A 24,040-nucleotide genomic window follows, 5' to 3' on the forward strand; every position below is an offset into this window, starting at 1 on the left:
AATGAAACATTTGTGTCCATTCTTGTAAATCTTCTGCAATTGCCAGTGACTCATCTTTATAAAATTTCACATATATTTGCAAGTACTGTAGCACTTTAGTGTCTGTAATTGATATAATTTTCTGATATCCTTTGTGAGTATAACTATTATACCATTCATAAAAAAATAATGCTGTTGCTTGAAGTAGAAAATTGGCAGCAGAAATCTGACGGTAGAGGAGTCAATAAATTTGATAGGAATAAGCATTGTCGAGAATTGATAGTCATAATGGGACACTATACACAAATTTTCAGCACCACGGACAGAGAACTTTGTAATGGACAATCTACAAGTATTTGTGAAACAAGCGTACACTGATGCACACGAGGGAACTAAAATCACTACACTGCCAACAACCACTAAAACCAAAAGCATTTACATACAAGGCCATTTTTAAACTGGTAAATGAAGCCGAAAACACCAGTATATATTGAATCAGCAGATATTGGAAGTGTTTGGTGCAATGTTCACCTCAAAGCAATTTTTATGACTTTCAGTTTTTTTACAAACTTATTTTTCATTATTTTCAAGACTTTATTTTAAATTAATATTAATAGAATTTCCCTTTAGTTGTGATTTGCATATGAAATAATCAGCATCCCATCTGGACTAAAATATAATCTCATGAAAAGTGTATTATTTTCAGTTTTGGCAGAATGATAGACTTGCTTTAAAGCGGAGGTTCACCCCTAAATTACACTTTTTCCCCTTAGATTAATGCTCGTTTTGCCTAGGGGAATCTGCTAGTTGTGTTAAAATCTGAGCTGTACTTACCGTTTACGCGATGCATCTTCTCCGCCACTTCCGGGTATGGGCTGCGGGAGTTGGCGTTCCTTCTTGATTGACAGTCTTCCGAGAGGCTTCCGACGGTCGCATCCAACGCGTCACGATTTTCCCGAAGGAAGCCGAACATCGGTGCGCAGGCGCAGTATAGAGCCGCACCGATGTTCGGCTTCTTTCGGCTACTAGTGACGCGATGGATGCGACCGTCGGAAGCCTCTTGGAAGACTGTCAATCAAGAAGGAACGCCCGCTTCCGAAGACCCATATCCCGGAAGCGACGGAGAAGATGCATCTCGAAAACGGTAAGTACAGCTTATATTTTAACACAACTAGCCGATTCCCCTAGACAAAACAAGCAGGAATCTAAGGGGATTTTTTGAAAAAATGTTCTTATGGGTGAACTCCCGCTTTAAGAAAGAGGAACAGTGGAAGACAACAATCAGGCAGCACTGTAGAGAGAGTAACTTGAGCCTGTATATATTCCAAAGGAAAATAACAATCTCAGAACTATACCTGAACCTTACTATATTAGTGCCTGTTATACCGCGTACACACGACCGGAATTTCCGATGGAAAAAGCCAAACTGACTTTTCCCATAGAAAATTCCGACCCTGTGTAGCCCCATCTGAGAAATTCCATAGGAATTCCGATGAATTCCATCAGAGTTTAAATATAGAACATGTAATTCCGTCTGAGATGTGCATTAGGGTAGTTTAACCTTTTTGGTCTGCTCCCCGTCCAATGCAGTTTATAGGAACAATCATTTGGTTACACATTTTGTTTGGTGAAAAGAAATGGGAAATTTCTCTTTTTTAAAATGCAAATGGCATGATAAAATGTCACAATAGGCTTTTTAAGTGTTTATTTCTTACAGGTATTTATATGGCATTGTTAAATTTATGCAGCACTTTACATATATTACACATTCACAACAGTCTCTGCCTTCCAGGAGCTTACAATCTAAGGTCCCTAACTCCCAATTTATACATACTATGGACAATTTACCTACAAACAAGTCTTTGGATTGTGGGAGGAAACCCACACAGGGAGAACATGCAAACTCCCAGCAGGTAGTGTCATAGTTGGGATTCAACTCAATGACCCTAGTGCTGCCAGGCAGAAGTGCTAACCCCTTGGCCACTGTGCTGCCTTAAGCCCTGTACACACGATCGGTTCGTCTGATGAAAACGTGTGTGGGCCCCATCGTTTTTTTATCCATCTGTGAAAAAAAATAGAACCTATTTTAAATTTTTCTTATTGTTAAAAAACCGATAGAAAAAAACGATCGTCTGTGGGGAAATCCATCTGTCAAAAATCCACGCATGCTCAGAATCAAGTCGACGCATGCTCGGAAGCATTGAACTTCATTTTTCTCAGCACGTCGTAGTGTTTGACGTCACCGCGTTGGACACGATCGGATTTTTAACCGATGGTGTGTAGGCAAGACGGATATCCGATTAAAAAATACATTGGATTAGATTCCATCAGATATCCGATTGTGTGTACAGGGCTTTAGTGTTGAAGAAACCCAAGGAGCAATAGGTTAGAATAAAATCTTATTAAGCTTTGATAAGGGTCATGGATTAATCGTGTGTGTGTGTATGTATGTATGTGTATGTATGTGTGTGTGTGTGTGTGTGTGTGTGTGTGTGTGTGTGTATATGTATGTATGTGTATGTGTGTGTGTGTGTTTGTATATATATATATATATATATATATATATATATTTAGCACATCTCTGAAAGCAAGATGTAAAGAATAAAGAGAGAATATATATTTAGCGCTACCCCCGAAGGAGCCGCTGGTTGATTTGGGGATCGGCCTACTAAGTTACCCTGGCAGTGTCTAGGGGTGTAACAGTCAGAATAGCAACAGTGAGTGGAGGTCCAGACATTCAATAAAGAATTTTCAATGCTTTATTGCCCAGGCCAAACACGGCCAACATCAACACAATTTGGGGGGATCAAAGTTGATGAAGGAAGAAAGAGAACCATGCGGTATCAGGCCTGGATATAGAACTGAGCAATACGCTGCTCTGCATTGAACCAATTTAGTTACACGTCGCCGCTCTACTCGGAGTGGGTGAAATGCCCCCGGACAGACCCCTATGATAGGCCTGGCAGCCGGAGCGTCACTCAGGATAATACTGGGAGGAACAGGTCTCTTACACAGACCTGTCTCTAGGGCCCCTGCCACGGGCAGATTTCAATAGAGGACTTGAGTGAATAAGGAAAGAGAATCCTCCCAGTAGACTTTTCTATAAATGGTCCCCGGATGACAGCAAGCATACCTGTCAGTGGTCCGGACACCCGATCCCAGGCTGGCATTCTGTCAATAGGCCTTGGAACCCAGTGGAACGCTGAGGTCCCCTCTCTCATCAGGATGAGGTTCGCTGCAGAGTTCAGCTCTGACCAGGTGGGCCACGCCGGCGGGGTCCATGGATGCGCGTACCCTGAAGGTGGGTACCGCAACTGGAAAGAGAACCTCAACACATGACCTCTGTCCCAGATATACCCTCCCCCAGCATGCCCTGCTAGGGAAAACATCCTCTAATTGGCTGCTGAGAGAAGATCTGCTCTGCTGGAACCCCTCTGGCACCAGCTCCCGGCCAGGGGTGGCATTGCACTCCCTGACCGCAGACTGACCCAGTGGACATTTCCAGAATGACAGAGGTCCCAAATTTAAACAAATACTGGAAGGGAGCAAAGTAACTCTCCCTTCCCACTAATTTTAGGCATAGTGCCCATGCTGAAAGCAAGGGGGCGCTACATATATATTCCCATTAGTCTCTCCCATAAGGACATGAAAAGATACCCCTTTCCCTCCAACACAAAAAGGAAAAGCTGCTCGGGCACCTGGAAATTAGACGGTTTTACTAAAATCATGAAGTAGCGCAGCATGCAAATTTTCAAAAGCATCCATTGCTCATGCTATGTGCACAAGTTGAGGAAGGCTTTCAAACATTTTTTTTTTTTAAGTAACTCTGGTTTTCCATGTTTGTTCATGAAAAAACTGAGCTCTATAAAAGATCAAGCTACATAACATGTAATAACAGAATATACCACATAATACCTGTACCCAGACTGCGATGCATTTCTAATCAGTGTAGAGTAGCACACTGTAAGTAATCTTGTCGCCATTCTCTCCAAACACCAACTTGAAGAATCACTGGTGGACCTTTAAATCAGCAAATGAGTGCCACCATGTGGAGAAAAGTGTTAATCCAAGCAGATGGGAAATGAGATGTGAAATTCGATCAGAAATTCTTTGTAACTTTGCTTAAAATAACTAAAGACAAAACCTTCTTTTTTTATTTTCATTTTGGACAGAAATGTTTTCTTTTCTTTTTTTCCTAGACTTTTCTCTTTTATTTTCACCTAGTGATCCAGCCAGTAAATCTGTTTTTTCAACGTCCTTTAACAGACCAACCTGTTCAGCAAAAGTGACAACTTAGAAAGTTAAGTAACTCTATTTAACAATGACAGGAGTGCTTGCAATGGTCAGTTTTTATTTATTTATGTAAAACCTTTATCCCAAAAGGAAAAAATGATGTTAATATAACTGCTTAAAAAACATTAGCTGGAGTTTGTCTTTAATTTGATATTCCACCCAAATTTGCTAGTGCATGTAACACCACCCTCTCTGAAGTATGACAGTGCTGCTGTCCAAAGGTGTCCTCCGTTGCTCCATCCATCCAGAGTGGAGCTACCTTAATACAGGAAGTATGGGCCAGATTCACGTAGAGCGGGCGCAATTTTACGTAACCGGCTTATGTTACACCGCCGCAATTTTTCTGATTTAGTGCCCCGATCCACAAAGCACTTACCTGGAAATTTGCGGCGGTATATCGTAAACAGGTCCGGCGCAAGGCGGCCCAATTCAAATGGGGCGGGTACCATTTAAATTAGGCGCGCTCCCGTGCCGGACGTACTGCGCATGCTCCCGTCGCAAATTTCCCGACGTGCTTTGCGCGAAATTACGACGCGCCGACATTTTGTGAATCGCGACGTGAAAAAAGAGTTACGCCGGGAAAATTTAAAAATTTAAAAATAATTCAAAAGCGACGCGGGAAAGACAGGCATACTTTAACATGGTGGAGTACTTTTACACCATGTTAAAGGTGCACTATCTTTGTGACGAAAATCTAACACTCGCGGCGATGTAACGACGGGAAAAAGCTTCGTGGATCGCCGTAACTCCTAATTTGCATACCCGACGCTGGTTTACGACGCAAACTCCCCCCAGCGGCGGCCGCGGTACTGCATCCTAAGATCCGACAGTGTAAGTTCATTACACCTGTCGGATCTTCTGCCTATCTATGCGTAACTGATTCTATGAATCAGTCGCATAGTTAGAAACAGAGATACGACAGCGTATCAGGAGATACGCCGTCGTATCTCTTTTGTGAATCTGGCCCTATGTTACTAGCTGGATTACCAGATGCCAATAAAGAAAAGCATAAAAAGAAAACGAATGCATCCACAACATTCAAGGATTGGTAAACTGCATTATAATAAATATTTAATTTTGGGTTTATATACACATATTATTGGGCTGAATGCAACTGATTCCCACAAATTATATGTTTGACCGCCGAGGGTCCCTTTACAATTATCCATCCACCAGCTTCTGCTTGCTTTTCATTTGGAGAATATTTGTTCAGCGATATTTTGTTTGTTATCCGGTAAGGAGACATTTTGTACGGTGGTGGTACATGCTGTGATTCATCCAAAGGGTGCCCTTTATGGAACATTGTTACTGCTAAATTTGTCTGTTAGCTGGTAAGGAGGCTCTCTATGCGGTGGCGGTGCACTTTTATGTGATTTATTCACTGGGTGTTCAACCATACAACCCCTTCAACTCGAGGCTGCATATCTGCGTATAGTCGGTGTGAAGGGGTTAAACTTACCTGCAAACGAAGCCCTTGTCTTCCCCGCTGGAGGCTGTATCCATCTTCACCCGTCTTCTTTCCGGGTCCGCGGACTCCGGCTGTGTGACTGCCCGGAGCCGTGTGACGTCACTCCCGTGCAGACTAAGGGGCAGATCCTCGTACAGCGGCGCATCTGTACGCCGGGCGCAGCGTATCTAAGATACACTACGCCGCCGTAACTTATTTATTTTATTTTGAATCCACAAAGAATTTGCGCCGTAAGTTACGGCGGCGTAGTGTATCTCTGGCGGCGTAAGGGTGCGGAATTCAAATGGATGTATTGGGGGCGTGTTTTATGTAAATACGTTGTGACCCGACGTAAACAACGGTTTTTTTAAACTGCGCATGCGCCGTCCCTGGGGGTATCCCAGTGCGCATGCTCGAAATTTGACTGAAGAAGCCAATGCTTACGACGGTGACGTCATTCTACGCAAATTCCTATTAGCGAACGACTTACGCAAAAGACGTAAAAAATTCTAAATTGTACGCGGGAACGACGGCCATACTTAACATTGAGTACGCCACCATATAGCACCTTTAACTATACGCCGGAAAAAGCCGAACGAAAACGACGTAAAAAAATGCGCCGGCCGGACGTACGTTCGTGGATCGCCGTAAATAGCTAATTTGCATACTCGACGCGGATTTAGACAGAAACGCCACCTAGCGGCCGCTGAAAATTGCATCTAAGATCCGACGGCGTACTAAGACGTATGGCTGTCGGATCGATCACAGATGCCGTCGTATCTTGTTTTGTGGATACAAAACAAAGATACGACGCGGGAAATTTAAAATTACGCCGGCGTAATCCTTTTGTGGATCTGCCCCTATAAGTTCAACAACAGAAAGCATGCCAAGGTTGCCTACAGTGCCTTACAAAAAGTATTCACCCCCCTTAGCATTTTTCATGTTTTGTTGCCTCACAACCTGGAATTAACATGGATTGTTTGAGGATTTGCATCATTTAATTCACAGAACATGCCCACAACTTTTAAGATGTTTTTTTTATTTATTTTTTATTGTGAAGCAAACAAAAAATACGACAAAATAACAGAAAAAGTCAATGTGCATAACTATTCACCCCCCTAAAGTCAATACTTTGTAGAGCCACCTTTTGCGGCTATCACAGCTCCAAGTCACTTTGGACAAGTCTCTAAGAGCTTGTCACATCTTACCACTGGGAGATTGGCCCATTCCTCCTTGCAAAACTGCTCCAGCTCCTTCAAGTTGGATGGTTTAAACAGCAATCTTTAAGTCTGACCACAGATTTTCTATTGGATTGAGGTCTGGACTTTGACTAAGGCCATTCCAACACATTTACATGTTTTCCCTTAAACCACTCAAGTGTTGCTTTAGCAGTGTGTTTGGGGGTCATTGTCTTGCTGGAAGGTGAACCTCCATCCTAGCCTCAAATCACACCCAGAGTTGTACAGGTTTTGCTCAAGAATATCCCTGTATTTAGCACAATCCATCTTTCTCTCAACTCTGACCAGTTTCCCAGTCCTGACTGCTGAAAAACATCTCCACAGCATGATGCTGGCACCACCATGTTTCACTGTGGGGATGGTGTTCTTTGGGTGATGTGATGTGTTGGGTTTGCTCTAGACATAGCATTTTCTTTGATGGCCAAAAAGTAAAATTTTAGTCTCATCAGACCAGAACACCTTCCTTCATACATTTTGGGAGTCTCCCACGTGCCTTTTCGCAAACTCAAAACGTGCCATTTCGCTTTTTGCTGAAAGTAATGGCTTTGTTCTGACCACTCTGGCATAAAGCCCAACTCTATGGAGCGTAATGCCCTGTACACATGATCGGTTCGTCTGATGAAAACGGACCGATGGACTGTTTTCATCGGACGAACCGATCGTGTGTGGGCCCCACCGTTTTTTTTTCCATCGGTGAAAAAAAATAGAACCTGTTTTAAATTTTTCTTATGGTTAAAAAAACAATAGAAAAAAACGATCATCTGTGGGGAAATCCATCGGTCAAAAATCCACGCATGCTCAGAATCAAGTCAACGCACGCTCGGAAGCATTGAACTTAATTTTTCTCAGCACGTCGCTGTGTTTTACGTCACCGTGTTGGACATGATCGGATTTTTAACCGATGGTGTATAGGCAAGACTGATGAAAGTCAGCTTCATCGGATATCTGATGAAAAAATCCATCGGTCCGTTTTCATCAGACGAAACGATCGTGTGTACAGGGCATATGACTTATTGTGGTCCTATCTACAGATACTCCAGTCTCTGCTGTGGAACTCTACAGCTCCTCCAAGGTTACCTTAGGTCTCTGTGCTGCCTTCCTGATTAATGCCCTCCTTGCCTGGTCTGTAAGTTTTGGTGTGCGGCTGTCTCTTGGCAGGTTTGCTGTTGTGCCATGTTCTTTCCATTTGGTTATTATGATATATTTGATGGTGCTCCTAGGGATCATCAAAGATTTGGATATTTTTTATAACCTAACCCTGACTTGTACTTCTCAACAACATTGTCCCTTACTTGTTGGGAGAGTTTCTTGGACTTCATGGCAGTGTTTGGTTAGTGGTGCCTCTTGCTTAGGTGTTGCAGCCTCTGGGGCCTTTCAAAAAGATGTGTATATGTAATGACAGTTCATGTGACACTTAGATTGCACACAGGTGGACATCATTTCACTAATTATGTGACTCCTGAATGTAATTGGTTGCACCAGAGCTTTTTATGAGCTTCATAACAAAGGTGGTGAATACATACGCACATGCCAATTATCAGTTTTTTATTTCTGAAAAATTGTTTTATGTATATATTTTCTAATTTGACTTCACCAATTTAGACTATTGTGTTCTGATCCATCACATATAATTCAGATTAAAAAAATATGGGGGTGAATACTTTTGCAAGGCACTGTACACTTGTTAGGCCGTGTACACACCAGCAAACATGTACGATGAAACCGGTCCGCCGGACCGTTTTTACCGTACATGTCTGCCCGGGGCTTTCTGTACGATGGCTGTACTAACCATCGTACAGAAAGGCGCGCCTAAACAATACGCGGGGCGTGTCCGCGGTGTCGCCGCGTCGATGACGCGGTGTCGCCGCGACAATAACGCTGCGACGTGGGCGGGCCTGCCAGTTAAATGCTTCCACGCATGCGTCAAAGTCATTCGACGCATGCGAGGGATGGCGGGCGCTCGGACATGTACGGTAGGTCTGTACAGACGACCGAACATGTCCGAGCGGGCAGGATTCCAGCGGACTGTTTTAAAACAAGTCCAGGAATATTTGTCCGCTGGGAAAAGGCCCGGCGGGCAAATGTTTGCTGGAATCCTGCACGCTCGGGCCTACACACGACCGAACATGTCTGCTGAAACTGGCCCGCAGACCAGTTTCAGCAGACATGTTTGGTCGTCTGTACGGGGCCTTAAAGATTCTTCACTAGCACTTGTCTGTACTGAACCATTGAGCCTAGTATAATCTTTGTGCAACTGTTTATGCTTGGCATGCATGTAGTAGACTGTGTATATAGTATTTCCGCGCTACCATATGGTATGTGAAAAAATGCAACAACTGCTACAAAACTTAAAAGGTATGCCGTACCTAATGTAATATGGTGTGCATATGAAATAGTGCTGAGCTGATGAAATTAAAAAAGTAATACCGTAAGTGCAAAGTGAAAATAAATCCCCAATATGAAATGGGAAAAATTAAGATTTTTAATTTTCACCTTTATAGGTAGTGCAATTAAGGTTCTTTTTTTTTCCTTGGATTTTTTTGTGCGTTTTTTTGCTCCATATTTTTTTAGTAATCAGCACACTAAAATATAGGAATATGTAATTTTTCCCATTTCATATTGGGGATTTATTTGCACTTTGCACTTATTACTTTTTTAATTTCATCAGCTCAGCACTATTCCATATACACACACCATGTAGTAGACTACATGTAAAATTACTCCTAAGAACATTCAAAAGATATAGAAAAGCTTCAGAATATGAAGGATTTTATTTTCTATTTTTCAATACGGAATCAGTGTATGTCAGTTATTTTATATATTTTATATCTTCTTTGTTTTACCTGTTCTGTGCTTCCAATTTCTCAATTAAACAACCTTTTTTTTTTTTAAACACTTTCCCTTTAAAGCCAGAAACGCAGAGTAAAACAGTAGGAGATAAGATCAATGAAGGCAGATGTGGGCATTCTTGAATACCTGGCCTGTCTGAAGTATGTTATAGCCTACCTATGATCCCTTAGATGTTAAGATCTGAGAACCTGGAATATATTTTTAGGTGTGATGTCCATTGCAGTCAAACAATTTCCTGATCAGAGATGAAAGAGAGAAGAAACATTTGATCAATGCATTTAAAAGGAATTTCATATTTTTTCTTATTCATGTTGTCTAGTTCTACAGATGGACAGACTGGCACTCTCTAAGCAGAAAACATAAGATATTTCAGTCAATGTGTACCAGCTGACATCCCATCACTTCCATTCCATTTAAGAAGTGTAAAATGTCACAGGGTAAGGTAACTATGGTTCTCTTGTTATAGACATTCAGAAGCAGGGCTTTTTTTCAGGGGGAACTTGGGGGAACTCCGTTCCACCACCTCTGGCTCAGACCCTTTGGTGCCTGCTCACCACAATCACTTGTAAACACAGAAGTCTGGTTTCTGTGTTTACAAGTGACAGCTTTGTAACCCCCTGAACTCTGCACTTTGTATGTAATGCAATTCTGGTATTTATTGTCCCTTTAAGACCCTTCTACTGTTTGTAACTTACAAACCTTGTAATTGGAACGGGTCGTGATTGAGTTCCTGCACCTATTTTCTGAAAAAAAGCTCTGATCAGAAGGCAACATGTAAAAGTAAAGGGGACCATAAGCACACTGCTACTGCACCCGCAGCGCACATTCTTGGCAGTTCCATCAAGATCTTGCCCACTTTCTAAGTGGGCTTATTCCTAATTATGCGGGAATCCAGGACAGTTGTTATTTATGTATTAAATAAATAAACTATTAGTAATATTAGTATTAGTAATATCTGTACAGAGCTGATGACGTCACAGGTCTGGCCCTGCCCAATGCATTTTTTCATCAAACAGCGTTCCCCTGACTACGCTGTTTGACAACTAAATGCATTGGGTGGAGCCAGACCTGTGACGACTTCACGCCCACCAGGTGCAGCACTGTACAGATATTACTAATATTAATATTACCAGGTGGATGCTGGCAAAGCTTTGCTACTTGCTGTTACATACTGTGATTGCTCTTACCTCTGTAAATACATGTCTATTTTTTCAAATGATCAATGATCATTTGGCGGTTTTTCACTATGTGTGGCTTCTGTTCCACCCTATGAATGTAGATGCTGTCTGGTCTAACCTTGGAGGCATTTGAATTCTGAAGTTGGCAGATTACTTTAACGATGAATTGATGTCTAGAGGCTTCCTAAAGCAAAAGCTTGTTTGAAAATCGGTATCCCCGAGTCAGACTCGGGCTCGCTGAGCTGCAGCCAGAGACAAAGTTACTTACCTTGTCCCTGGATCCAGCGATGCTGCCGCGCTGTGTGAGCGAGCGGGACCTTGCTCGATTCACACAGTGTCCTCCTGTGCCGCAGATCTCCGATCCCTGCGACGTTACGACGCACGGAGAACGGCGCCAAATTCAAAAAGGTAAACAAACACATTACATACAGTATACTGTAATCTTATAGATTACAGTACTGTATGTAAAAAATACACACCCCCCTTGTCCCTAGTGGTCTGCCCAGTGTCCTACATGTACTTTTATATAATAAAAACTGTTCTTTCTGCCGGCAAACTGTAGATTGTCCAAAAGTGTCCCTTTATGTCAAAAATGGTTTTAGAGAAGCTAGAAAACAGCGATAATAAATTATAATCACTTGCAGAATTGTGCCATAGCGATTTGTGGGGAAATTCGTCATAAAAAAATTTAAGTGAGTTTTTCCTAAGAATTACAGGCCTACAGTATAAAACGCCAAATTTCCTTGCAAATAATGGTACCGCTTTCAGCACCTTTTTTCTGAAATAATCATACCGCCAGGGAGGTTAAAAGATATCTACAAGTGATTGGTGGATTTTAAATGTCTCACTTAATTTCCTTCAACTTTTTTTGAATTGGGTTGAAGATTATCACATCACAGAAGTTTGAACACATTTTTATAAAACTTTGGTTTTGTGGCATTTATGCATTGTATGTAAGAATATGATTTCTACTTGACTTGCATTTTTATGTAGCAACATGCTAGACAGTGATCTATAATACTAATATTCTTAGATTTTTTTCAAGGTTCAATAATTATTAAAAAGTAAGGTGGTTTTATTGAAATGTTGAAAACATTATAATAGATCATGGAATCAATATGGATTACACAGTTAGGGATTGTCTACTATTGTCCAGAATGGAAGAGCAATGCGACGGATCAATTAGTATTTTGTTGCTGTTGAGCCCTCGATGTGCAGACTAATCATTGACTGCAGAGAAGTCGGTGACGGCATACAAACTGCATCTCTGGAACACACTTCAAAATGTTGATTCATTTGTTTTTCTTAGGTATCTGGGAGTTTTGCCAGCATTACCAGCAGCGAATATTTTCATTCGGTAATGGACAGTGATAAAATGATGAGTCTTCCAGACGATTCATTCATGATATTTATAGAAGAACAGATATCAGACTGTAGACTTAAAGCTTTTAAGTTTGCCTTAGTACAGAAGCCACGGAAAAAGAAAACTGTTCGCTGTGACCAAATATAGGTGTACGTTTAATAAACCGTGATAAGCCGAGATCATGATGATCACGGCTGATCACTGCTTATCACAGAGCATTGCCGGTTTAATAAACTGTGATAAAGAGCAGAGAACACATTCTCCACTTCACATCACATCACATGGATGTTTTGTCACAAACGGCCAGTTTAATAAACCGTGATATGAAGATTTCACAGCTCTTCCACTGAAATATCTCCCTTCCAGATTCACCAGCTCAGAGGTGGAGAATCTGGGAGAGAAGCTGGTGTGATAAGAGGAAGAAGGCTTATTTCTTCCTAATTTCAACACCAGTGGGTTAAAAATTAATATTAACAACAATATACACGTGTGTGTGTGTGTGTATATATATATATATATATATATATATATATATATATATACACATACAGTATCTATATAACACGTGTGTGTGTATATATATATATATATATATATATATATATATATATATACACACACACACATATATACCGTATTTATCGGCGTATACCGCGCACTTTTTTGCCCTTAAAATCAGGGCAAAATTGTGGGTGCGCAATATACGCCGATGCTTGCTTCCCGCACTGTGTTTGAACTTTGCCGCCGATCCCTGCTTCCCGCGCTGTGTTTGACCGCCGCCGTGGACATATACCTAGCGCAGTACACTCGGGTACAGTCGGCCAGGCTCCGCTCCCTTCTAGGTTATGCGAGAGGAGCCGAGCGTGCTCGAGTGTACTGCGCTCGGTATATGTCGGCGGCGTTCAAACACAGCTTGGGAAGCAGGGATCGGCTCAGAGACAGCGCAGGAGCAGCGGGGAGGACACCACGAAGGCCGCAGACGGACGCCGGACCGGACAAGGCCGCCGATGGACGCCAGGCAAGACAACAAAACTGTAAGTAATAAAAAATAAATAAAATTCAGGAATTTAACGTCCAGAGTAGGGGTGCGCGCTATACGCGGGTGCGCACAATAGGCTGATAAATACGGTATATATGTATGTATATATGTGTGTATATATATATATATATATTTATATACATACATACAGTATTTATATATATATATATATATATATATATATATATATATATATATATATATATATATATATGTAAAATTACATATATATATATATATATATATATATATATATATATATATATAAATACTGTATGTATGTATATATATATATATATATATATATATAATATGTTATCACATGTCTGAAAACATTAATTACATGTTCTTTTAAACTTTAGTTTCACTTTTTGAATTCGGCTGCACCATAATCTCACAATATCTCACGAGATTACAGGCAGTCCACCCACTTTTACACAGATCTCGGCTGTTTTCAGAGAAAAAACTTCACCTCTGTTCACCATCTGAGAACTGAAGTTCTCAGTTTATTAAACCGGCTACAGAGGAGATAATTCTCCTCATGAGAACTGTCGTGAACTGCTGTGAACTGAACGGAGAAAAAACTTCACAGTTTATTAAACGGACACCATAATGTTTACTGTAATTCACCATTTGTATCGAAACTTAAAATAGAACATCATTTCAATGTAGTTTATAGTAGAACTAAAGACAATACATTTTTTTCATCTCGACTAGAGTATAATGCCCCGTACACACGATCACTTTTTGTGATGAAAAAAAATTTCATTTTTAAAAACGTCATTTAAAATTTGTGTGTGTGGGCAAAACATCATTTTTTGTCTTCTGAAAAACAACCAAAAAAAAATTCGAACATGCTTCAATTTTTTATGTCATTTTTTAAAATGAAATTTTTTGTGTCGTAAAAAATGATCGTGTGTGGGCAAAAACAACGTTTTAAATCACCACATGCCCAGAAGCAAGTTATGAGACGGGAGGTAAAACTACCATTCATAATGGAGTAAGCACATTCATCACGCTGTAACAGACAAAAAAGCACAAATCGTCTTTTACTAACAAGTAACCAGCTAAAAGCAGCCTCAAGGCGAATAGAACTTCCCCTTTAGAGTGCCGTCACTTTGTTCATCATTTTTCAAAAACGATGGTGTGTGGGCAACATCATTTTTAACCCCTTCCCGACCGCCGCATGTACATATACGTCGGCAGAATGGCACGTACAGGCACATTGGCGTACCTGTACGTCCCTGCCTAGACGTGGGTCGGGGGTCCGATCGGGACCCCCCCGCGACTTGCGACGGTTGGGTCCCCTCGGGGAGCGATCCGGGATGACGGCGCGGCTATTTGTTTATAGCCGCTCCGTCGCGATCGCTCCTCGGAGCTGAAGAACGGGGAGAGCCTAGGGTGACCACATTTCCAAACTGCCATTCAGGGACACCCCCCCCCCCCAAAAAAAAATACGTTTTTTTACATATTTTTTTGCCAGTTTTGGGGGCAGGGGCGTATCATGAAATCAGCGGGCCCGTGACAGGGGACTGGGTGACAGGGGACTGGGTGACAGAGGGCTGGGTGACAGAGGGCTGGGTGACAGAGGGACAGAGGACTGGGTGACAGAGGACTGGGTGACAGAGGGACAGAGGACTGGGTGACAGGGGACAGGGTGACAGGGGACAGGGTACTGGGTGACAGGGGAATGGGTGACAGGGGAATGGGTGACAGGGGAATGGGTGACAGGGGACAGGGTGACAGGGGACAGGGTGACAGGGGACAGGGTGACAGGGGGCTGAGTGACAGGGGAGTGGGTGACAGAGGGCTGGGTGACAGAGGGCTGGGTGACAGGGGACAGGGTGACGGAGGGCTGGGTGACAGGGGACTGGGTGACAGGGGACTGGGTGACAGAGGGCTGGGTGACAGGGGGCTGGGTGACAGGGGGCTGGGTGACAGGGGACTGGGTGACAGGGGACTGGGTGACAGAGGGCTGGGTGACAGAGGGCTGGGTGACAGAGGGCTGGGTGACAGAGGGCTGGGTGACAGAGGGCTGGGTGACAGGGGAGTGGGTGACAGGGGAGTGGGTGACAGGGGAGTGGGTGACAGAGGGCTGGGTGACAGGGGGATGGGTGACAGAGGACTGGGTGACAGGGGAGTGGGTGACAGAGGGCTGGGTGACAGGGGACAGGGTGACAGGGGACTGGGTGACAGAGGGCTGGGTGACAGAGGGCTGGGTGACAGAGGGCGACAGAGGACTGGGTGACAGGGGACAGGGTGACGGAGGGCTGGGTGACGGAGGGCTGGGTGACGGAGAGCTGGGTGACAGAGGGACAGGGTGACAGAGGGACAGGGTGACAGAGGGACTGGGTGACAGAGGGACTGGGTGACAGAGTGACGGAGAGCTGGGTGACAGAGGGACTGGGTGACAGAGTGACTGGGTGACAGAGGAGCTGGGTGACAGAGGAGCTGGGTGACGGAGAGCTGGGTGACGGAGAGCTGGGTGACAGAGGGACAGGGTGACAGAGGGACTGGGTGACAGAGGGACTGGGTGACAGAGGGACTGGGTGACAGAGTGACTGGGTGACAGAGTGACTGGGTGACAGAGGAGCTGGGTGACAGAGGAGCTGGGTGACAGAGGGACTGGGTGACAGAGTGACTGGGTGACAGAGTGACTGGGTGACAGAGTGACTGGGTGACAGAGTGACTGGGTGACAGAGGAGCTGGGTGACAGAGTGACTGGGTGACAGAGGGACTGGGTGACAGAGGGACTGGGTGACATAGTGACAGAGGAGCTGGGTGACAGAGTGACTGGGTGACAGAGTGACTGGGTGACAGAGTGACAGAGGAGCTGGGTGACAGAGTGACTGGGTGACAGAGTGACTGGGTGACAGAGGGACTGGGTGACAGAGGGACTGGGTGACAGAGGGACTGGGTGACAGAGGAGCTGGGTGACAGAGTGACTGGGTGACAGAGTGACTGGGTGACAGAGTGACTGGGTGACAGAGTGACTGGGTGACAGAGTAGCTGGGTGACAGAGTGACTGGGTGACAGAGTGACTGGGTGACAGAGTGACTGGGTGACAGAGGGACTGGGTGACAGAGGGACTGGGTGACAGAGTGGCTGGGTGACAGAGGAGCTGGGTGACAGAGTGACTGGGTGACAGAGTGACTGGGTGACAGAGGGACTGGGTGACAGAGTGACTGGGTGACAGAGTGACTGGGTGACAGAGGAGCTGGGTGACGGAGAGCTGGGTGACGGAGAGCTGGGTGACGGAGAGCTGGGTGACAGAGAGACAGGGTGACAGAGTGACTGGGTGACAGAGTGACTGGGTGACAGAGTGACTGGGTGACAGGGTGACAGAGTGACTGGGTGACAGAGGGACTGGGTGACAGAGTGACTGGGTGACAGAGTGGCTGGGTGACAGAGTGACTGGGTGACAGAGTGACTGGGTGACAGAGGAGCTGGGTGACGGAGAGCTGGGTGACGGAGAGCTGGGTGACGGAGGGACAGGGTGACAGAGTGACTGGGTGACAGAGTGACTGGGTGACAGAGGAGCTGGGTGACGGAGAGCTGGGTGACGGAGAGCTGGGTGACGGAGAGCTGGGTGACGGAGGGACAGGGTGACAGAGTGACTGGGTGACAGAGTGACTGGGTGACAGAGTGACTGGGTGACGGAGAGCTGGGTGACGGAGAGCTGGGTGACGGAGGGACAGGGTGACAGAGTGACTGGGTGACAGAGTGACTGGGTGACAGAGTGACAGAGTGACTGGGTGACAGAGGAGCTGGGTGACGGAGAGCTGGGTGACGGAGAGCTGGGTGACGGAGGGACAGGGTGACAGAGTGACTGGGTGACAGAGTGACTGGGTGACAGAGTGACAGAGTGACTGGGTGACAGAGGAGCTGGGTGACGGAGAGCTGGGTGACAGAGGGACAGGGTGACAGAGTGACTGGGTGACGGAGGGCTGGGTGACAGAGTGACTGGGTGACAGAGTGACTGGGTGACAGAGTGACTGGGTGACAGAGTGACAGAGTGACTGGGTGACAGAGGAGCTGGGTGACGGAGAGCTGGGTGACGGAGAGCTGGGTGACGGAGGGACAGGGTGACAGAGTGACTGGGTGACAGAGTGACTGGGTGACAGAGTGACAGAGTGACTGGGTGACAGAGGGACTGGGTGACAGAGTGACTGGGTGACAGAGTGACTGGGTGACAGAGGAGCTGGGTGACGGAGAGCTGGGTGACGGAGAGCTGGGTGACGGAGAGCTGGGTGACAGAGAGACAGGGTGACAGAGTGACTGGGTGACAGAGTGACTGGGTGACAGAGTGACTGGGTGACAGGGTGACAGAGTGACTGGGTGACAGAGGGACTGGGTGACAGAGTGACTGGGTGACAGAGTGGCTGGGTGACAGAGTGACTGGGTGACAGAGTGACTGGGTGACAGAGTGACTGGGTGACAGAGGAGCTGGGTGACGGAGAGCTGGGTGACGGAGAGCTGGGTGACGGAGGGACAGGGTGACAGAGTGACTGGGTGACAGAGTGACTGGGTGACAGAGGAGCTGGGTGACGGAGAGCTGGGTGATGGAGAGCTGGGTGACGGAGGGACAGGGTGACAGAGTGACTGGGTGACAGAGTGACTGGGTGACAGAGTGACTGGGTGACGGAGAGCTGGGTGACGGAGAGCTGGGTGACGGAGGGACAGGGTGACAGAGTGACTGGGTGACAGAGTGACTGGGTGACAGAGTGACAGAGTGACTGGGTGACAGAGGAGCTGGGTGACGGAGAGCTGGGTGACGGAGAGCTGGGTGACAGAGGGACAGGGTGACAGAGTGACTGGGTGACGGAGGGCTGGGTGACAGAGTGACTGGGTGACAGAGTGACTGGGTGACAGAGTGACTGGGTGACAGAGTGACAGAGTGACTGGGTGACAGAGGAGCTGGGTGACGGAGAGCTGGGTGACGGAGAGCTGGGTGACAGAGGGACAGGGTGACAGAGTGACTGGGTGACGGAGGGCTGGGTGACAGAGTGACTGGGTGACAGAGTGACTGGGTGACAGAGTGACTGGGTGACAGAGTGACAGAGTGACTGGGTGACAGAGGAGCTGGGTGACGGAGAGCTGGGTGACGGAGAGCTGGGTGACGGAGGGACAGGGTGACAGAGTGACTGGGTGACAGAGTGACTGGGTGACAGAGTGACAGAGTGACTGGGTGACAGAGGAGCTGGGTGACGGAGAGCTGGGTGACAGAGGGACAGGGTGACAGAGTGACTGGGTGACGGAGGGCTGGGTGACAGAGTGACTGGGTGACAGAGTGACTGGGTGACAGAGTGACTGGGTGACAGAGTGACAGAGTGACTGGGTGACAGAGTGACTGGGTGACGGAGAGCTGGGTGACAGAGTGACTGGGTGACAGAGTGACTGGGTGACAGGGACTGGGTAGAGAGATATTATACAGTCCAGATTACAATTTGCAGGGGCAGCAAAGGTGACAGAGAAAGGGGGGTGCACCATGCAACCCCCCCCTCCCCCCTCTCTCACTGTCACCTCTGCTGCCCCTGCAAATTGTAATCTGGACTGTATAATATCTCCCCCCATTGCATGGTCAACCCCCCCCCCCCCCCTCCCCTGCACCTACCTTTTCTGCCCCAAGGATGGCCGGCGCCGCGGCGCAGCGGAAGTCGGGACTCGCGGGAGGTCGGGACTCAGGACGGGCGGCGGATCGAGTCCAGCTGAGCAACCGAGGCCTGGAGGGGAGGAGGAGGAGGTCTTGGTCTGTGCCGCTAACGGTGAGTGACTCACTGCCTGTTACGCTGCTGCTCTCTCTGCAGCAAGAACCGCGGCTGGCCGCTGGAGGAGGAGGAGATGGGGGTGGAGTCGGAGGCCGCAGAGAGAGCGGGACACTGCGGTGACGTCACTGGTTGCTACAAGCCAAGCGGGGCTTCCCTAGCAACCAGTGATTTAGAATCATTTAATTACAGCTGCAGCAGCGGCAGTGAGTGTGGCAGACTGGCAGGCAGTTGATTCCGGGACTCTCCATTGTCCCGGTTTGAAGGCTCCCGGGACACGGGACAAAAGTGTATATTACGGGACGATCCCGGGCAAACCGGGACACGTGGTCACCCTAGGAGAGCCGTGTGTAAACACGGCTTCCCCGTGCTTCACTATGGCGCTGCATCGATCGAGTGATCCCTTATATAGGGAGACTCGATCGATGACGTCATTCCTACAGCCACACCCCCCTACAGTTGTAAACACACACACACAGTGTACACCAAATCCTACAGCGCCACCTGTGGTTAACTCCCAAACTGCAACTGTCATTTTCACAATAAAGAATGCAATTTAAATGCATTTTTTGCTGTGAAAATGACAAAAATCCCAAAAATGTGTCAAAATTGTCCGAAGTGTCCGCCATAATGTCGCAGTCACGAAAAAAATCGCTGATCGCCGCCATTAGTAGTAAAAAAAAAAAAAATTATAAAAATGCAATAAAACTATCCCCTATTTTGTAAACACTATAAATTTTGTGCAAACCAATCGATAAACGCTTATTGCGATTTTTTTTACCAAAAATAGGTATAAGAATACGTATCGCCCTAAACTGAGGAAAAAAAAAAATTATATATGTTTTTGGGGGATATTTATTATAGCAAAAAGTAAAAAATATTGCATTTTTTTCAAAATTGTCGCTCTATTTTTGTTTATAGCGCAAAAAATAAAAACCGCCGAGGTGATCAAATACCACCAAAAGAAAGCTCTATTTGTGGGGAAAAAAGGACGCCAATTTTGTTTGGGAGCTACGTCGCACGACCGCGCAATTGTCTGTTAAAGCGACGCAGTCCCAAACTGTAAAAACACCTTGGGTCTTTAGGCAGCAATATGGTCCGGGGCTTAAGTGGTTAATGATGAAGTTGGAAAAATTTCATTTTTTTTCATGATAAAAAATGAAATTTTTTTTCATCACAAAAAGTGATCGTGTGTACGCGGCATTAGAGAGCTGTAACCCAGTTTTTTTTTTTTGCCATTGGGATCCGCTGTGCAATAGCCAAAACAAGATCGGTGGAAATCCTTCTAAAGGGAGGGAATCCCTGGTTGTCATCAGAACTATTGTCCCCATTGGAAGATTTCTCCTTTATTCTTGTTCTAGGGACAACAAAAAATGTAGATTTTCTTTTACTTTGATAGTGATAAACTGCACAAATTGAGAGGGTGGATATGGTCAACTGGGACACAGACAGAAATAAAGATCAGACAGGTGCTCTAATACCTCTCCACTGTATCTAAAACTAACAAAAAAGTGTTGACATAGTTGCACTATTTATGGGGTCTACATGATTCCAGTGGTTATGCATGGGAAGGAATTCGAAAATAAATAAATAAAAAGGATGTAGCCAATCTTCTTTCATTGCTGAAAAGGTCTTAAACAGGAAAAAAACACTTCTTCCAAGAGCAAACAGCTCAGGAATAATTTTGAGGAAAGCTAAGCAAAAATGCACATTAAAGCCGCGAAACGTGTTGAGCTGCCAGATGCCGTGTACTTCAATTACACGCCTAAGATATGTGCTCATATATACAACTTCTATTGTGACAGGGATCAGAAAGACCATAGACTGTGCAGATGTTATGTTTGAATTATTCACGGCAGTCAATACATTGGCCCTAGCCACTCCAATACTGCGCAACTTTTTTATGTTCCATATCAAGTGGATGTCTTTTCATTGGAGTTAAATCCTGTGTATTGGATTTTTATGGAATAACATTTTTTAAGCTTTTTTACACTATTAGGAGGTGTTCTCCCTTTATCTTTTTTTTCTCCTATGCTTTGAACATACTATGTTCAGTAGAGGTTGAATATTGCCTCATTTCATCACGGCAAGTGGACTTGGATCGGTTACCTCGATGTTTGATGACACAAACATTCATTATAAAAGATCTTCACCCTGGTGCAGAGCGAGAAGTTTGGTAGCAGATCTCCATATTAGCCTTTTGGCTGTACATGCCTGCGTGATCCACCGCCGTACGATGAGTTGGGTCCACCAGATCTGGTAAGAGTACCCATCTTATTTCTTTGATCGGCTTGGGGATTATATTTCTGAGGGTGACTCATCTGCGTTGATGTTGAAGGAACCATTCTGCATTCTCCACGTTTAAATCTGATGTCTCCATATTATCACTTGTATGGACAGTTGTTTTATTTGTCCTAAGGACACTTACACCATTGCACTCATGCATAAGATCAATGGGCCAGATTCACATAGAATTGCGGCGGCGTAACGTATCTTAGATACGTTACACCGCCGCAAGTGCCTGATTCACAGAGCACTTGCAATGAAAACCTACGCCGGCGGCCTCCTGCGCAAGGCGGGCCAATTCAAATGGGCGTGTGCCATTTGAATTAGGCGCGCTCCCGCGCTGGACCTACTGCGCATGCTCAGTTTCGCAATTCCCGTCGTGTTTTGCACGCCGTGACGTAATTTTTTCAAACGGCGACGCGCGTAGCGTACTTCCGTATTCCCGGACGTGTTACGCAAACGAAGTTAAATTTTAAATTTCGACGCTGGAACGACGGCCATACTTTAAACAGCAATACGATTGCTGAGTAAAGTTAGGGCAGGTCAAACGACGACTAACTTTGCGACGGGAAACTAGACTAGCAGCGACGTAGCGAACGCGAAAATCCGTCGGGAATCGCCGTAACTCCTAATTTGCATACCCGACGCTGGTTTAAAACAATTACACCTGTCGGATCTTATGGATATCTATGCGTAACTGATTCTATGAATCAGTCGCATAGATAGAAACAGAGATACGACGGCGTATCAGGAGATACGCCGTCGTATCTCTTTGGTGAATCTAGCCCAATGTGCTTTACATATTATTTTTGATGGATATATTGTTTTGATACCATATATTCCTATACTGTATTTTCACTTCACCAAGAATTTCAATCATATTGGGATACCTTTTTTTGTTTCTTTTTTGGCGCTGCACTTTGTTTTTATATGTATGTGTATGTGCCTCGTTCATACCAAACTAGTGCATTGGTGTGGATTGAAGAAAAATGAAGGCATGTGTAAGGGATTAGCTCGGTAGCGGGGGTGTGTGACCCCCTGGATGGGTTCACTACACACTGAATGATACAGAGAAACAGCCGAAGACGGTTGAAAACAAAGAATTTGGTTTATTCTTCCATCTTGCTGGAAACAATTGCAAGCATCCAAACAGCATAAACAAAATCAAACATAAAATAAACCCTGGCCACTTGGGGCGTCTACCTTCCACACAGGAACCTATCTATGGAGTCTGGCACAGCCTAGTGCTGGGCAGACACTGCTGGTCATACAGCAGAAACAAATAGTCTTTTTGATTTTTATCACACAGAAAAATCAACAGCACCTCACCTCTTCAGAAGTATTTCTGATCACTGCTCTCCTTCACTCAAAAAGCCTCAGGATGCAGCAATCAGTAGTAATCCTCTGGATTACTTATAGAGGCCTTAATTGCCTCATTCTGAACAGCTGAAGTTTTCCAACACCCTTAAACCCTTCTGGCTACTTCTGCAGCCAACACCCGATAATAATTGGTGTATTGTCTAAACAAGGCAGAAATGTATCTCCCGTCTGTGACAACACCCACAGATTTACCTGACTTCCTGTCACACATGCTACATCTTTGTGTAACTTACAAAGACACCTTACATTGTGTGTCAGTGGGTCACAATGTGCTGTTGAGAAATGCAATGCTTCAAAACAATGTACCCTAGGACATGTTATGCACTCCATGACACGTGCCCACTGGTGTGAACTATCCTGTGGCAGTGGGGCACCCTTCTGGGGTCTAAACAGAGGTTATAACCCAGGATTCTCAACCAGCCATGTTGAAGGGGTCCAGGGGGTTTGCTTGATGTAGAGATAACTGGCTTTTCAGTTTCCTCATTGTTTTGTAAAGACCTGGAGCCTGGAGATTTCTTGTAGAGATCCGGTTGGGATGAAATCTCCAATCCTGGGTCCAGGTTTTGTGAACAGCCTGATTGCACAGGTGTGTACAGGACTTTATGTAGAGACCTGACCATGGTTCTGGGCTCCGCCCAACAGGTAGGAGGTCATTGCCCAGGAGTCAGGAGAGCTTCACCTAGGAGAGAGGTGGGATCTAGACATGTGCAATTCGTTCTGTTTCTAATTCGTTTTTTACGAAAATTCGGAAATTCGTGAATTATGAATTTTCGTATTTACGAATTTTTTATTTACGAATTTTCGGACTTCCGAAAATTTTGAATTTACGAATTTACGAATTTTCGTGTTTCCGAAAATTCGAATTTACGAATTTTCGTATTTCCGTTTTTTTTTTACGAATTTCGGAAATTCGGATTTTCGGAAATTCGGAAATCTGAAAATTTTTCGGATTTTAGAATTTTCGAAATTCCGAATTTTTCAATTTTCGAATTTTTCAATTTTCGAATTTTCGAATTTTTCAATTTTCGAATTTTTCAATTTTCGAATTTTTAAATTTTCGAATTTTTCAATTTTCGAATTTTCGAATTTTCGAATTTTTAAATTTTCGAATTTTTCAATTTTCGAATTTTCGAATTTTTAAATTTTCGAATTTTTCAATTTTCGAATTTTCGAATTTTTCAATTTTCGAATTTTCGAATTTTTCAATTTTCGAATTTTTCAA

Source organism: Rana temporaria, chromosome 2, assembly GCF_905171775.1.
Source record: "Rana temporaria chromosome 2, aRanTem1.1, whole genome shotgun sequence".
Classification (NCBI taxonomy): Eukaryota; Metazoa; Chordata; class Amphibia; order Anura; family Ranidae; genus Rana; species Rana temporaria.